This window comes from Oncorhynchus kisutch, linkage group LG13 (genome assembly GCF_002021735.2).
Source record: "Oncorhynchus kisutch isolate 150728-3 linkage group LG13, Okis_V2, whole genome shotgun sequence".
NCBI classification, from domain to species: Eukaryota; Metazoa; Chordata; class Actinopteri; order Salmoniformes; family Salmonidae; genus Oncorhynchus; species Oncorhynchus kisutch.
Genome location: NC_034186.2, coordinates 39,182,022 through 39,196,473, shown reverse-complemented (window position 1 = coordinate 39,196,473; position 14,452 = coordinate 39,182,022). Strand labels below are relative to the sequence as shown.

At 42.7% G+C, this 14,452-nt stretch overlaps 1 pseudogene; it reads left to right on the top strand.

Annotated features, from left to right (window-relative positions):
- Window positions 1–51: 51 nt before the first annotated feature.
- LOC116353073 (39S ribosomal protein L54, mitochondrial-like) lies at window positions 52–13,966 on the top strand (annotated as a pseudogene).
- Window positions 13,967–14,452: the final 486 nt, after the last annotated feature.

The following is a 14,452-nucleotide window of genomic DNA, read 5'->3' as shown; positions in this document are numbered from 1 at the left end:
TGGCGATTGTGAACGTCAAACACATGCGCAGTGGCCTGTTGTGTTAGCCAATCCTCAACGCTTCACGAAAGGATGGCAGGGTACGGTTTATTCTGCTCTACAATGACAATGAAATGCCTTGTGACCAATACACCCGTGTGGTTTTGTATGAGTAACCTGTTGTATAAAATTCCGACATGTGGATACGCAAAGAAAGTTGGTAAGTAACGTTAAATTGCTTCTACAAAATGTATAATTTCATCTAGCTAACGTTAGCTCCATTAGAAAATATAACTGAGTAATGAACAATACACAGTTACAGATAAATAGCAGGCACGGTGAGCAAAAGTTATTTATATGATTACAGTATGAGTAGTTAACATAGATGGTTTAGCTGACAACGTCACGAAAACGATGTGCACGCTTCAATGGGGCAGAAGCCTGTGTGTTGTTGTACGAAAACGATGTGCACGCTTCAATGGGGCAGAAGCCTGTGTGTTGTTGTGATTCTGGATGGCCAGATAGTTCAAAAGGGTCCAGCTGCAACGTCATCTCCCAGGGTCTCTATGCTCCCATCTACTGATATGTCATCTCTCATGAAAAGTGGGGGTGTCGAAAGGACTGGGCGTTTCGAAAGGAACCATGTAAGGAGAAGTGGGGGTTTCTTGGAAAATGTATTCGATAATACCATGTCTTGTTTTCACTGATTTCATGGCAATGCTAAATGGAAAAAATGTGCTAGCTAGTGTAACAACAAGTGTGCTTGTGCTACAACAAGTGTAACAACGTATTTGAGACAGCAAGTGCTCATTGTGCAAATGTAGTTCTTTTTTTAAACAAACCTTGGAGACGAAACATAGTTTACATGTTGTCAAAGCCTACTTGGACACTGGGTCCCCACATTTCCTGTGATAAATAGCCAGATTTTTGACCTGGTTACATATACATTGAACAACACAGAAGCTTTTCAGCATGTTTCTGTACCAACTTAGGGAAACCCTGCAATAGAGTACCACAGAATGAGTCATAATACCAATAAAACCTAACAGTCAAACAAGAAAATGGTTCCAATCATTTTTCCACCATTCATTTTCCCCATAAGGATATTAGAAACACTTCAAATAAGGGCTGTGTTTCATGTAGGCTTATCCTGGCATGAGGTTTTGCTAACCATGTAAATCTCTCTAGGACAAGATGACTTATCAATCAATATATTTGCCTGTATTTACCCCCTCAACATGAAATGATAATTAGCTGGTAATATGGCTATCATAAAGAACTTCAAATGTCATGATGATCTGGATGAGACTGCCAAATCGAGGCAAAGGTGGGAATCTCTGGATTAACTATCTAAATTTAGTCATGAAGAAATTTGCTAAATTTCTTGAAATGTACAATTCTTTAAACTGTCTTGTGCAAGTTTTAAATTGACATAATGCCTGTTAGCAAAGGTGTCAGCTAGTGATGATGTGCAGGAGCTTGCAGGGATTTGTAGTCTTGCATGATGTCTACTTTGATACTAATTAGCATTTTTGAATCTGAGAGTAAATAGAGCTGAGTATATTGATAAAAGTCACCTTGTCCAAGAGAGAGTTACATGGTTATCAAAACGTCACACCAGGGTAAGCCTACATTCTAGCAGTTGACATATGACGCCTCCTAGTGACCATGTTGGAAGACCACCGCATTTATTCTAACGACAATAGCTGAGTGGCTACCCCAAACTGTATGATAATACTGCCTAAAACTACAGTGAACAAAAATATAAATGTATTGTTGGTTTCATGAGCTGAAATGATCCCAGAAATGTTCCATGCACACAAAAAGCTTATTTCTCTCAAATGTTGTGCAGAAATTTGTTTACATCCCTGTCAGTGACCATTTCTCCTTTGCCCAGATAGTCCATCCACCTGACAGGTGTGGCATATCAAGAAGCTGATTAAACAGCATGATCATTACACAAGGGCACCTTATGCTGGGGACAATAAAAGGCCACTCTATAATGTGCAGTTTTGCCAGACAACATAATGCCACAGATATCTCAAGTTTTGTGGCAGTGTGCAATTGGCATGACTGCAGGAATGTCCACCAGAGCTGTAGCCAGATAAATTAATGTTAATTACTCTACCATAAGCCGCCTCCAACGTCGTTTTAGACAATTTGGCAGTACGTTCCAAACGGCCTCACAACCGCAGACCATGTGTTACCATGCCAGCCCAGGACCTCCACATTCGGTTTCTTCACATGTGGCCAGGTCTGAGACGAGCCACCGGAACAGCTGATGAAACTGTGGGTTTTCACCACCGAAGAATTTCTGCATAACTTGTCCGAAACCATCTCAGGGAAGCTCATCTGCGTGCTTGTCGTCCTCACCAGGGTCTTGACCTGACTGCAGTTTGACGTAGTAAGTGACTTAAGTGGGCAAATGCTCACCTTCGATGGCCACTGGCACGCTGGAGTGTGCTCTTCATGGATGAATCGCAGTTTCAACTGTACCAGGCAGATGGCAAAAAATCAAATAACATTTTATTGGTCACATACACATGGTTAGCAGATGTTAATGCGAGTGTAGCGAAATGCTTGTGCTTCTAGTTCCGACTGCACTAATATCTAACAAATAATCTAACAGATTCACAACAACTGCCTTATACACACAATGTAAAGGGATGAATAGGAAATGTACATACAAATATATGGATGAGCAATGGCATGTGGCATAGGCAAGATGCAATAGATGGTATAGAATACAGTATATACATATGAGATGAGTAATGTAGGATATGTAAACACTATTAAAGTGGCGTTTATTTAAAGTGACTAGTGATACCTTTTTATTAAGTCCATTTATTTAAGTGGTCAGAGATTTGAGTCTGTATGTTGGCAGCAGCCTCTCTATGTTAGTGATGGCTGTTTAACAGTCTGATGACCTTGAGATTGAAAAACAGCTTCTGTCTCTCGGTCCCAGCTTTGATGCACCTGTACTGACCTCACCTTCTGGATGATAGCGGGGTGAACAGGCAGTGGCTCGGGTGGTTGTTGTCCTTGATGATCTTTTTGGCTTTCCTGTGACATCGGGTGCTGTGGGTGTCCTGGAGGGCAGGTAGTTTGCCCCCAGTGATGCGTTGTGCAGACCGCACTACCCTCTGGAGAGCCTTGCGGTTGAGGGCGGTACAATTGCCGTTCCAGGCGGTGATACAGCCAGACAGGATGCTCTCGATTGTGCATCTGTAAAAGTTTTAGTGTTTTAGATGACAAGCCAAATTTCTTCAGTCTCCTGAGGTTGAAGAGGCGCTGTTTCGCCTTCTTCACCACGCTGTCTGTGTGGGTGGACCATTTCAGTTTGTCCGTGATGTGTACGCCGAGGAACTTAACTTTCCACCTTCTCCACTACTGTCCTGTCGATGTGGATGTTTTGTTGACGTTGAGCGAGACGTTATTTTCCTGACATCAAACTCAGAGGGCAGTGAATAGTCCCTGTAGGCCGTCTCGTCATTGTTGGTAATCAGGCCTACCACTGTAGTGTCTGCCAACTTGATGATTGAGTTGGAAGCGTGCATGGTCATGCAGTCATGGGTGAACAGGGAGTACAGGAGAGAGCTGAGAATGTTGTGGGGCCCCAGTTTTGAGGATCAGCGGGGTGGAGATGTTGTTTCCTACCTTCACCACCTGGGGGCGGCCCGTCAAAGTCCAGGACCCAGTTGCACAGGACGGGGTCGAGACCCAGGGTACGCGGCTAGGGATGCCATCCGGGCCGGCAGCCTTGCGAGGGTTAACACGTTTAAATGTTTTGCTCACGTTGGCCATGGAGAAGGAGAGCCCACAGGCTTTGGGCCATGTCAGTGGCACTGTATTGTCCTCAAAGCGAGCAAAGAAGTTGTTTAATTTGTCTGGGAGCACGACGTCGATGTCCGCGACAGGGCTGGTTTTCTTTTTGTAATCCGTGATTGACTGTAGACCATGCCACATACGTCTTGTGTTTGAGCCATTGAATTGCGACTCTACTTTGTCTCTATACTGACGCTTGTTTGATTGCCTTGCGAAGGGAATAGCTGCATTGTTTGTATTCGGTCATGTTTCCGGTTGCCTTGCCATGATTAAAAGTGGTGGTTCGCGCTTTCAGTTTCTGGTTAGGGAAGGTTTTAATAGTCACAGTGGGTATGACATCTCCGATGAACTTGCTAATATACTCGCTCACCGAGTCAGCGTTTACATCAAATGTTGTTGTCTGAGGCTATCCAGAACATATCCCAGTCCGCGTTATCGAAGCGTGGAATCCGATTGGTCAGACCAGCGTTGTATTGACCTGAGCATGGGCGTTTCCTGTTTTAGTTTCTGTCTATAGGCTGGGTGCAACAAAATGGATTCATGGTCAGCGTTGCCGAAGGCAGGGTGTGGGGCTTTGCATGCATCACGGAAGTTGGAGTAGCAATGATCCAGAATTATGCCAGCTCGTGTTGTGCATTCAATGTGCTGAAAGAATTTAGGGAGTAATGATCTTAGGTTAGCGTTGTTAAAATCTGCTTGGGGGGGGGTTATACATGGCTGTGACTATAATCTAAGAGAATTCTCTTGGAAGATAATGCAGTCTGCATTTGATTGTAAGGAATTCTAGGTCAGGTGAACAAAATAACTTCCTGTATGTTGTTGTGATGACACCATGAGTCGTTAATCATAAGGCATACACCCCTGCCCTTCTTCTTACCAAAGAGATGTTTGTGTCTGTCGGCGTGATGCGTGAAGAAACCGGTTGGCTGTACCGACTCTGACAACGTATCCCGAGTGAGCCATGTTTCCGTGAAACAGAGAATGTTACAATCTCTGTCTCTCTGGAAGGCAACTCTTACCCTAATTTCGTTCACCTTGTTATCTAGAGATTGGACATTGGCGATTAATATGCTAGGAAGAGGTGGATGGTGTGCTCGCCTTCTGAGTCTGACCAGTAGGCCGCTCCGTCTGCCTCTGCTGCGGCGACCGCTTTGTTTTGGGTCGGCCTCTGGGATAAGATTGCGTGTCCAGGTTGGAGGTCCGAACAAAGGATCCGCTTTGGGAAAGACTTATTCCTGGTCTTAATGATTGTAAGTTTACATAGCTTCTATATCCAATAGTTATTCCAGGCTGTATGTAATAACACTTGAGATTTTCTGGGCTAACAATGTAAGAAATAGTACATAAAAAAAACAAATAACTGCATAGTTTTTAAAGGACCGCAGAGTTTTCTAAGCGAGGCGACCATCTCTGTCGGCGCCATCATTCCAATTGAATGGCAACGGCGTGTATACAATTCCTGGAAGCTGAAAACTTCCCAGTTCTTCCATGGCATGCATACTCACTAGAGATCACCCATTGAGCATTTTTGGGATGCTCTGGATTGGCGTGTACGACGGCGTGTTCCAGTTCCCGCAAATATCCACCAACTTCGCACAGCTATTCAATAGGAGTGGGACAACATTCCACAGGCCACAATCAACAGCCTGATCAACTCTATGCAAAGGAGATGTCACATTGTGGCGGTCACTCCAGATACTGATTTTCTGATACACACCTCTGCTTTTTTAAGGTATCTGTGACCAACATACGTATATATGTATTCCCAGTCGTGTGAAATCCATAGATTAGGACTTAATGAATTTACAGTTGAAGTCGGAAGTTTACATACACCTTAGCCAAATACATTTGAACTAAGTTTTTCACAATTCCTTACATTTAATCCTGTGTAAAAATTCCCTGTTTTAGGTCAGTTAGGATCACCTCTTTATTGTAAGAATGTGAAATGTCAGGATAATAGAGAGAATGATCTATTTCAGCTTTTATTTCTTTCATCACATTCCCAATGGGTCAGAAGTTCACATACACTCAATTAGTATTTGGTAGCATTGCCTTTAAATGGTTTAACTTGGGTGAAATGTTTCGGGTAGCCTTCCACAAGCTTCCCACAAGTTGGGTGAATTTTGACCCAATCCTCCTGACAGAGCTGGTGTAACTGAGTCAGATTTGTAGTCCTCCTTGCTCGCACGCGCCTTTTTAGTTCTGCCCACAAATTGTCTATAGGATTGAGGTCAGGGCTTTGTGATGGCCACTCCAATACCTTGACTTTGTTGTCCTTAAGCCATTTTGCCACAACTTTGGAAGTATGCTTTGGGTCATTGTCCATTTGGAAGAACTTTTTGCGACCAAGCTTTAACTGATGTCTTGAGATGTTGCTTCAATATATCCACATAATTTTCCCACCTCATGATGCCATCTATTTTGTGAAGTGCACCAGTCCCTCCTGCAGCAAAGCACCCCCACAACATGATGCTGCCACCCCCGTGCTTCACGGTTGGGATGGTGTTCTCCGGCTTGCAAGCCTCCCCCTTTTTCCTCCAAACATAACGATGGTCACTATGGCCAAACAGTTCTATTTTTGTTTCATCAGACCAGGCGACATTTCTCCAAAAAGTACGATCTTTGTCCGCATGTGCAGTTGCAAACCATAGTCTGGCTTTTTTTATGGCTTCGTAAGAAGCATTTCAAGGTCCTGGAGTGGCCTAGCCAGTCTCCAGATCTCAACCCCATAGAAAATCTTTGAAGGGAGTTGAATGTCCGTGGTGCCCAGCAACAGCCCCAAAACATCACTGCTCTAGAGGAGATCTGCATGGAGGAATGGGCCAAAATACCATCAACAGTGTGTGAAAACCTTATGAAGACTTGCAGAAAACGTTTGACCTCTGTCATTGCCAACAAAGGGTATATAACAAAGTATTGAGTATTAAAAAGTATTAACTTTTGTTATTGACCAAATACTTATTTTCCACCATAATTTGCAAATAAATTCATAAAAAATCCTACAATGTGATTTTCTGGATTTTTTTCTTCTCATTTTGTCTGTTGAAGTGTACCTATGATGAAAATTACAGGCCTCTCATCTTTTTAAGTGGGAGAACTTGCACAATTGGTGGCTGACTAAATGCTTTTTTGCCCCACTGTGTGTGTATATGTATATATATATATGTATGTATGTATATATGACATTTCATTTACATAAATATTCAGACCCTTTGCTATGAGACTCCAAATTGAGCTCAGATGCATCCTGTTTCCATTGATCATCCTTGAGATGTTTCTACAACTTGATTGGTGTCCACATGTGCTAAATGCAATTGATTGGGCATGATTTGGAAAGGTACAGATAGAAGGCCAAACTGAGCTACCGGGGGAGAAGGGCCTTGGTAAGGAAACTCTTTTGCCTGAATGCCAAGCGACACGTCTGGAGGAAAACTGGCACCATCCCTGCTGTGAAGCATGGTGGTGGCAGCATCATGCTGTGTGGATGTTTTTCAGTGTCAGGGACTGGGAGACTAGTCAGGATTGAGGGAAAGATGACCGAGCTTGAGAGGATCTGCAGAGAAGAATGGAAGAAACTCCCCAAATACAGGTGTGCTCATACCCAAGAAGACTTGAGACTGTAATCGCTGCCAAAGGTGTTCAACAAAGTACTGAGTAAAGGGTCTGAATACTTATGTAAATGTGATATTTCAGTTTTATTTGTAATACATTTGCTAACATTTTCTAAAAAACTGTTTTTGCTTAGTCTTTATGGGGTATTGTGTGTAGGTCGATGGTGGGGGGGGGAAACAATTGTAATACATTTTTTTTAAAGGCTGTAGTGTGGAAAAAGTCAAGAAGTCTGAATACTTTCCGAATGCACTGTAATCCATGGTATCCAAGGATGTACCCTTATTCTCTTGGGACATTCACTGGGACCTTTAAATCTGCAGACAGGGTTTCACAGCTCTCAGTATCCGAGGACAGAAAACATCACAAAGAAACAGGCTGCATTATACTGAAATTAGACAGCCCTGAATATTATGTTGCTATATCTCTCTGTCCTCAGTTTTTCTCGCTTTTACTAATGTCCTCCAACAAAGGTACCTGCCCTTATCCAGAGTAGCCTACTCTCCATTCTCTGACAGCTGGAACTTCTAGCTAAACCTTTCACCCTTTTCCATGGCTGTTAGCTACCTAGCCATGTGGACGATTTGGAGGACTTCCACCAGACTGGTCTTCCAACATGGTGCCTGGTGCGGTTTCTAGGTGATTTGTGATGCAATTGCAAGCCCTTTAAAGTGTGAAGTAGAGGTTTTCACGGGCCAAAAAAGTTGGGCTTTCCCACCCGGACCCAGTATGCATAAATATAATATTTTAATATAGAGACCCATTGCAAATAAACCAGAGGACAACTAGACACGTTCCGTATAGACCTGGTTGGAATCAGAGCCGTCTGATCTGAGTGAGGGAAGCAGCAGAAAATACATTTTTAACCAGAGCTAATAAAGCGTGAGAGGAGGGAGAGTGGTGCCCCTTCAGCAGGCAGCCTATCCTTCTCCTGTAACTTTACATTTTAATTCCATCTTCCATTTATTAGATATTTCCTAACTTGTGCCACACACGGGGTGAGGCTCTGACTGGATGCCTGTTGCTGCTTTGATGAATTATGATTGGCCAACCACAAGCTACACCCTTCACTTGTGAAAAGCAAGAGAAGCACCATAAATGATCAAATTTCTCTCTCCCTCTACCTCAATAGTTGCGTTCGGATCTGTGCGGACCCTTCTGGACAAAATTAAACATACCTGAGGCCCATGACAATCATATCAGATCCAACCCAGACCCCTGACATTATTTAGAATTCTGGTTCCGGACCCACTCGGGTCCCTGACCGGGTCTCGGGTATTCAGGTACAGGTGGATCTGTGGATCTGAAGACCTCTAGTGTGAGGTAGCTATCTACTTGCTAGTAGAAGTCTATGTGCCGCTTTATGGTCAGGATGCCCACAGTGATGCACAGTTCCTATCATAACTTCCTGTGTGACTTCATGTGCAATCAAAATAGCTCTTTCACCCACACCCACTGAATAATTGCCTGTATCCTCTGTATGCCTTTGCCTGTCCATATTATCTCTGTAAATGATGAAGTATATCTCAAGGCACTGCACCTTTAGATTACATCTGAATGTTGCCTTGCCACGTAGCATTCAGGACAATATCAAGTTTCAAGTTGTATTAGTCGTATGTACAGGATACGCATGATATACATCGTCCAACGAAATGCTTAGTTGAAGGTTTCTCCTTGACAATGCAACAAAAATAAACAAATAAAATATATGAAAATGGAATGCAAAGTAAATGACAGTAGAATAGAATAATATATTTTATAATACAGGAAGGCACAATTTATAGTCCAATATTTACACATGTATTGGGGAAGGGGAGATGGAGGCAAGTGTATAAATTGAGCAGTATAATAAGAGTCTGGTAGCAGCAGGTGTGATGTGTGTGTGTGTGTGTGTGTGTGTGTGTGTGTGTGTGTGTGTGCGTGCATGTGTGCTAAGATCTGGAGAATCAGAGCAGGTGGTCAAGTCCAGTTCAAGTGTTCAGCAGTCTGATGGCTTGTAGATAGAAGATAGAGCCTGTTGTTGTCAGACGTCATTCTCCGATACCGTCTGCATGACGGTAAGGGAGATAACAGCTCATGGCTGGGGTGTGTGGGGTCCTGATGATGCTGCGTGCTTTCTCAGGCACCGTTTCAAGTAGATATCCTGGATTGGTGGGAGCACGGTCCCAGTGATCTACTTGGCCGTCTTCACCACCCACTGGAGGGCCTTGCAATCGTGGACGGAGCTATTCCCGTAACAGACCGTGATGCAACCGGCCAGAACACTCTCGATTGTGCAGCGGTAGTATTTGGAGAGGACCCGGGGCGGAATGCCAAATTTCTTCAGACGTATTAGGAAGTAGAGATGCTGTTGCGCCCTCTTGACAAGAGTGGTGGTGGTGTTGGTCCATGTCAAGTCCTCAGTGATGTGGACGCAGAGGATCTTAAAACTTGTGTCTCTACTGTAGTCCCGTTGATGTGGATCGGTGCATGTTCCCTCCTCTGCTTTCTGAAATCAACAATCACTCTTTTGTTTTGCTCACATTGAGGAAGAGGTGTTTGTCATGACACCACAATGCCAGTTCACTTACCTCCTCCCTATAGGCTGACTTATTGTTGTTGGTAATCAGGGCTACATCCGTGGTGTCGTCAGAAAACTTGATGATGGAGTTGGTGTCGTGCAAAGCCACACAGTCATGGGTGAACAGGGACTACAGCAGAGGAAAGAGGACACCCCTGGGGGGCCCCTGTGTTAAGAGTCAGTGTGGAGGAGGTGTTGTTGTCAATCCTCACAGCCTTTGGTCTGCCTGTCAGGGTGTCCGTGATCCAGTTGGAGAGGGTGGTGTTGGAGCTTGGAGAGAACAACAGTGTTGAATGCTGAACTATATTCAATGAACAGCATTGAATGCAGTTCACATACTGTAGGTGTTTCACTTGTCCAGATGTGTTACGGCTGTGTAAATAGCGATGGAAATGGTATCTTCCGTGGATCAGTTGGATCTTTAGCCAATGTTAAATCTATTGCATTCATTAATTTACCTGATATTTAAGACGTTATATCTATAGATATGGGATCAATTAGATGTATTTAACGTAAACACTGGGCAAAAATGCAGAAGAGCACAAATCATGAGTCCAGTCTTGTTCATGTTCTCGAACTCATTGTTTCCATGTTTTATAGTATGACCAGTGATAGCAATGCTGAAGTGTAGAATGAGTCATAACAGGTTTTTATCCCAACTTGTTTTCTCTCTGCCAGCTGCCAAAGGGAAAGGCAAGGGCATTGTAAAAGGTGTGCTGAAGGGGCCGGAGTTGTGTAAGGACCCTGTGAAGCTCACCTCTCATGCTGTCGGAGTCAACATTTTTAAGCAAGGAGACAACCCTGCACTTAAACCACACAAGGAATACCCAGTGGTAAGTGCTCAAATGTGGTACTACCTTGACAAAGAGAGCTGGAGATCAGTTATGTTTTTGTGGGATATTTTGAGATATAGCTTTCACTTGAAAAATATAAATATATCCTGTTTAATGCTCTACTTCCTGTTAATGCTCTACTTCCTGTTAATGCTCTACTTCATGTCCATGAATATCAGCTTTTGTTATAAACATGTAGCGTTGTGTGTTTTTATTAATGAATAAACACAAAAGCTTTATAAACTATTTAAGTGACACCAAGCTTCTGCCTCCCAGGCTCTTTCAGTTACAGCTGGGTCCCCTTAAGAATATCCACGAGCTGGAGCCAGATAGCTGTGAATACTGGAAGGTCCTGAGGAAGGAGCACGTGGCGCTTTAACAGGTTACACATAGGGAAGAAGCTGTAGGACCCTGGGCAGCGATCAGCTGCCCAGGGTCCTAGACACTATAGCGCAGCTGTAACCAGACACTATAGCGCAGCTGTAACTTGACTGAGTCAATACTCTCAGCTTGCATGTCATCCTTCTGCTGAAAGGGAATAACCCATCACCTCGAGAACTTGGACTTTGTACTGTAAACTAAGGCAAATAGAAAGACCTGAATTTTGAATCCATCTCAACTTTTGCCTTTCGATTTCTTATCTCAAATGTTACCATGTCTAGGCTTCTTTGAAAAAGATTACGCATACAGACATGTTATTTTAGAATTATGTGAGGGTATGAGTTTTGATTCACACCTTGCAGATAGCATCTGTAATACTCTGTGAAGATACAAAAGGATTTCTCTTTTGTCTCTCCCTTCTGTCTCAGTATGTGTAGCCCATCTATGTCTGTTCAAAAAGTGTATAACATTGTTGGCAGTATACAAAGCGTTTGAAAAGTTAGGATTTGGCTTGACACCAATCACATCAGAAGCCAAACGTCATTGACAGAAACAAACTTGAATTGTTGTGTCGTTGTCCTCCAGTGTCTAGCTATCTAAAATCATCCCTTTTCATGGATAGAGACAGGGATTTGGACTTTTGGTTTTACTTAATTCTCTGTGCTGGCCAATTATTATAAGGGAGAATTCTGATCCAACCATAAATTCATACATTGTGCCCCTGGCCTGAGAGGATGGAAGATCAACATGTAGATAGTTTAATTAACTGGTCTGGCACATCATTGCCCACGAAAGGAAGTTAGTCTAGCGAGCAAGCATTTTAGCCAGGCAGCCTAGGACAACAAAAACTATAAAAGTGTGTACTGTATGACATAGACCGTTTAGGCAACATAAAAGAGTAGGATGGCATTTGCATTTCCCTACAAGTAGGGTGAGTCAACATGTTTTTCTACTTACACATACACACAGAACTCAGTACCATGGACTGACATCTTATTTAGCTTAAGTTGATTGGACTAAATAATTTTTGGTATATTTTAGTAGTCAGATGAAGTGTAACTTACTCCTCAGCCTGAAGTGTCCACACTTGCACCAGCGAATAGCTAGCTTTTCGCGTAGCACCGACTGGTAAGACGTTACAGGAGGGCGGTCATGTGTGCTAGCACCTAAATACCTTTTGACCTCTGCTTATTTCGTGCAAGATTTTGTGTATCAATGGTGAATAAAATGACTGCTTTGATTATTCTGTAAGTGATTATTTTGATTATTCTACACAGTGGCGTGCTCATGGATGCCAAGGGAAGCCAGGCTCCCCCAAATATTTGACCAATACCAAAATATTAATACAATTATATTTTGTCTCTGTGTTTTCATAATTTGAGTGTCTGAATCTCACTGGAGACATCATCGGAGCGAGGGAAACCGCGCCCCTCTGTCTCAGTATGTGTAGCCCATTTATCTGTTGCTATCTGGACCTAAAAAGTATAACATGTTGCCCCCGTAGCATTTGATTGAATGATACCAGCAAGCATTTGGACAAAACTTCAGTGTCGGTTTCTGGTCTGCTTGTGTTGATGTCCTGCAGTAACTAGCTTGCTAAATCATCCCATTCCTAAGCCATGGATGGAGATGGGGATTTGGACTTGTTGTTTTGACTTAATTCTCTGTACAGGCCAATGATTGTGATGGCGATTCTGATCTAACTATATGTAGCCTAGCAGGATCCCATTAACTATCTAGCAAGAAAGGAGGTTTGCATTGGCATTCAACTAGTCTACAAGTATGGTGAGTCCAAAAAAAAATGTTTTGCTTAATCACGCCCACCCACACACACACACACAGACTGAAATCTGTACCATGGACAACCACATGACATTTAGCAACATTGATTGAACAAAATTGTTTTGGGTATATTTTAAGTTCGTTTTCAGTGTATTAAACTAAGCATGTTTAAAGCCTTGTTCATTTGATGATGTTTAAATGTTTAAGTTGAAATGGTACTAGAATAGCAGAGGCAGTGCTCCTGTTGTTTTTATGCTGACTTGTGGTAACTGGTTTTAAATCAGTAGAAATTACTGTTACATGCAATATTTGCTTTGTGGATTTCACCACTCTGGTTTTGTGATTAAACAAAGGTGTTGTTTAATATATTCTGCCACTGTGGCTTCCCAGGTAGCACAAAACGTCTGGCTCACATCTGGCCTGATTCCGGCATGCCAGATCTAAAACTGCTGGCCCAGGTCTGGCAGCCGGATCCTGCCCGAGCCCGAAATGAATGTCGGTACAGACTAGGCCTGAGTCATTCGGGACACATCTGGCAGCCTGAACTGAGCCAAAGCTGCCATTTTAGGGCCAGAATCATCCCAGCAATGGCCCAAATCCACTTGATTTCCCCCCACCCAGGAATCGAACCCACAATCATGACGTTTCGGGCGCCATGGTTTTTTTCCAGTGACAGCTATGGTCGTTGTTTATTTTGGCTAAAGACTACATTCGTAAATGTAATAGGCTATTGGAATAATTCAACATGCATGGTTGTAAGCTGCAACACTCCTTCAGCCTAGGTAGCAGATGATCAAATTGAAGATATAGGCCTATGTTTTTGGAAAATACAATTATTCTCTGTCTTAGGATACAACACAGTGCAATGAGAAATGTATTATTGTTAGTACACAATTATTGTTTTTGCTGTAAACTGCAGTGATGTAGGCTAATATGAATAACCCCTCAAAAGTCCTTTTGTGTTTCATGCAGAAATAAAGCCCTGATTATACAACCATTAGGAACAGTTTTTGCTTTATTCTCTACAGTACAAGGTCCAGAAAATGTCATTAGACCACTCATGGTGTATTTTGTCAAGATGTATCGACGTTTACACATAGGCTATAGCCTATTGTTCTATGGTAGGCCTATGACACTGAGATGTGCTGTCTGTCATAGACAGTGGTGTAAAGAACTTAAGTAAAAGTACTTTAAAATGATTAATTAAGTAGTTTTTTGGGGTATCTGTACTTTACTATTTATATTTTCAACTACTTTTACTTCACTACATTGCTAATGAAAATAATGTACTTTTTACTCCATGCATTTTCCCTGACAACCAAAAGTACTCGTTACATTTAGAATGCATAGCAGGACAGGACAATGAACCATTTGCACATTTATCAAGACAACATCCCTATTGCCTCTGATCTGGTGGCCTCACTAAACACACGTTTCATTTGTAAATGATATCTGAGTGTTGGAGCGTGCCCCTGGCTATCAG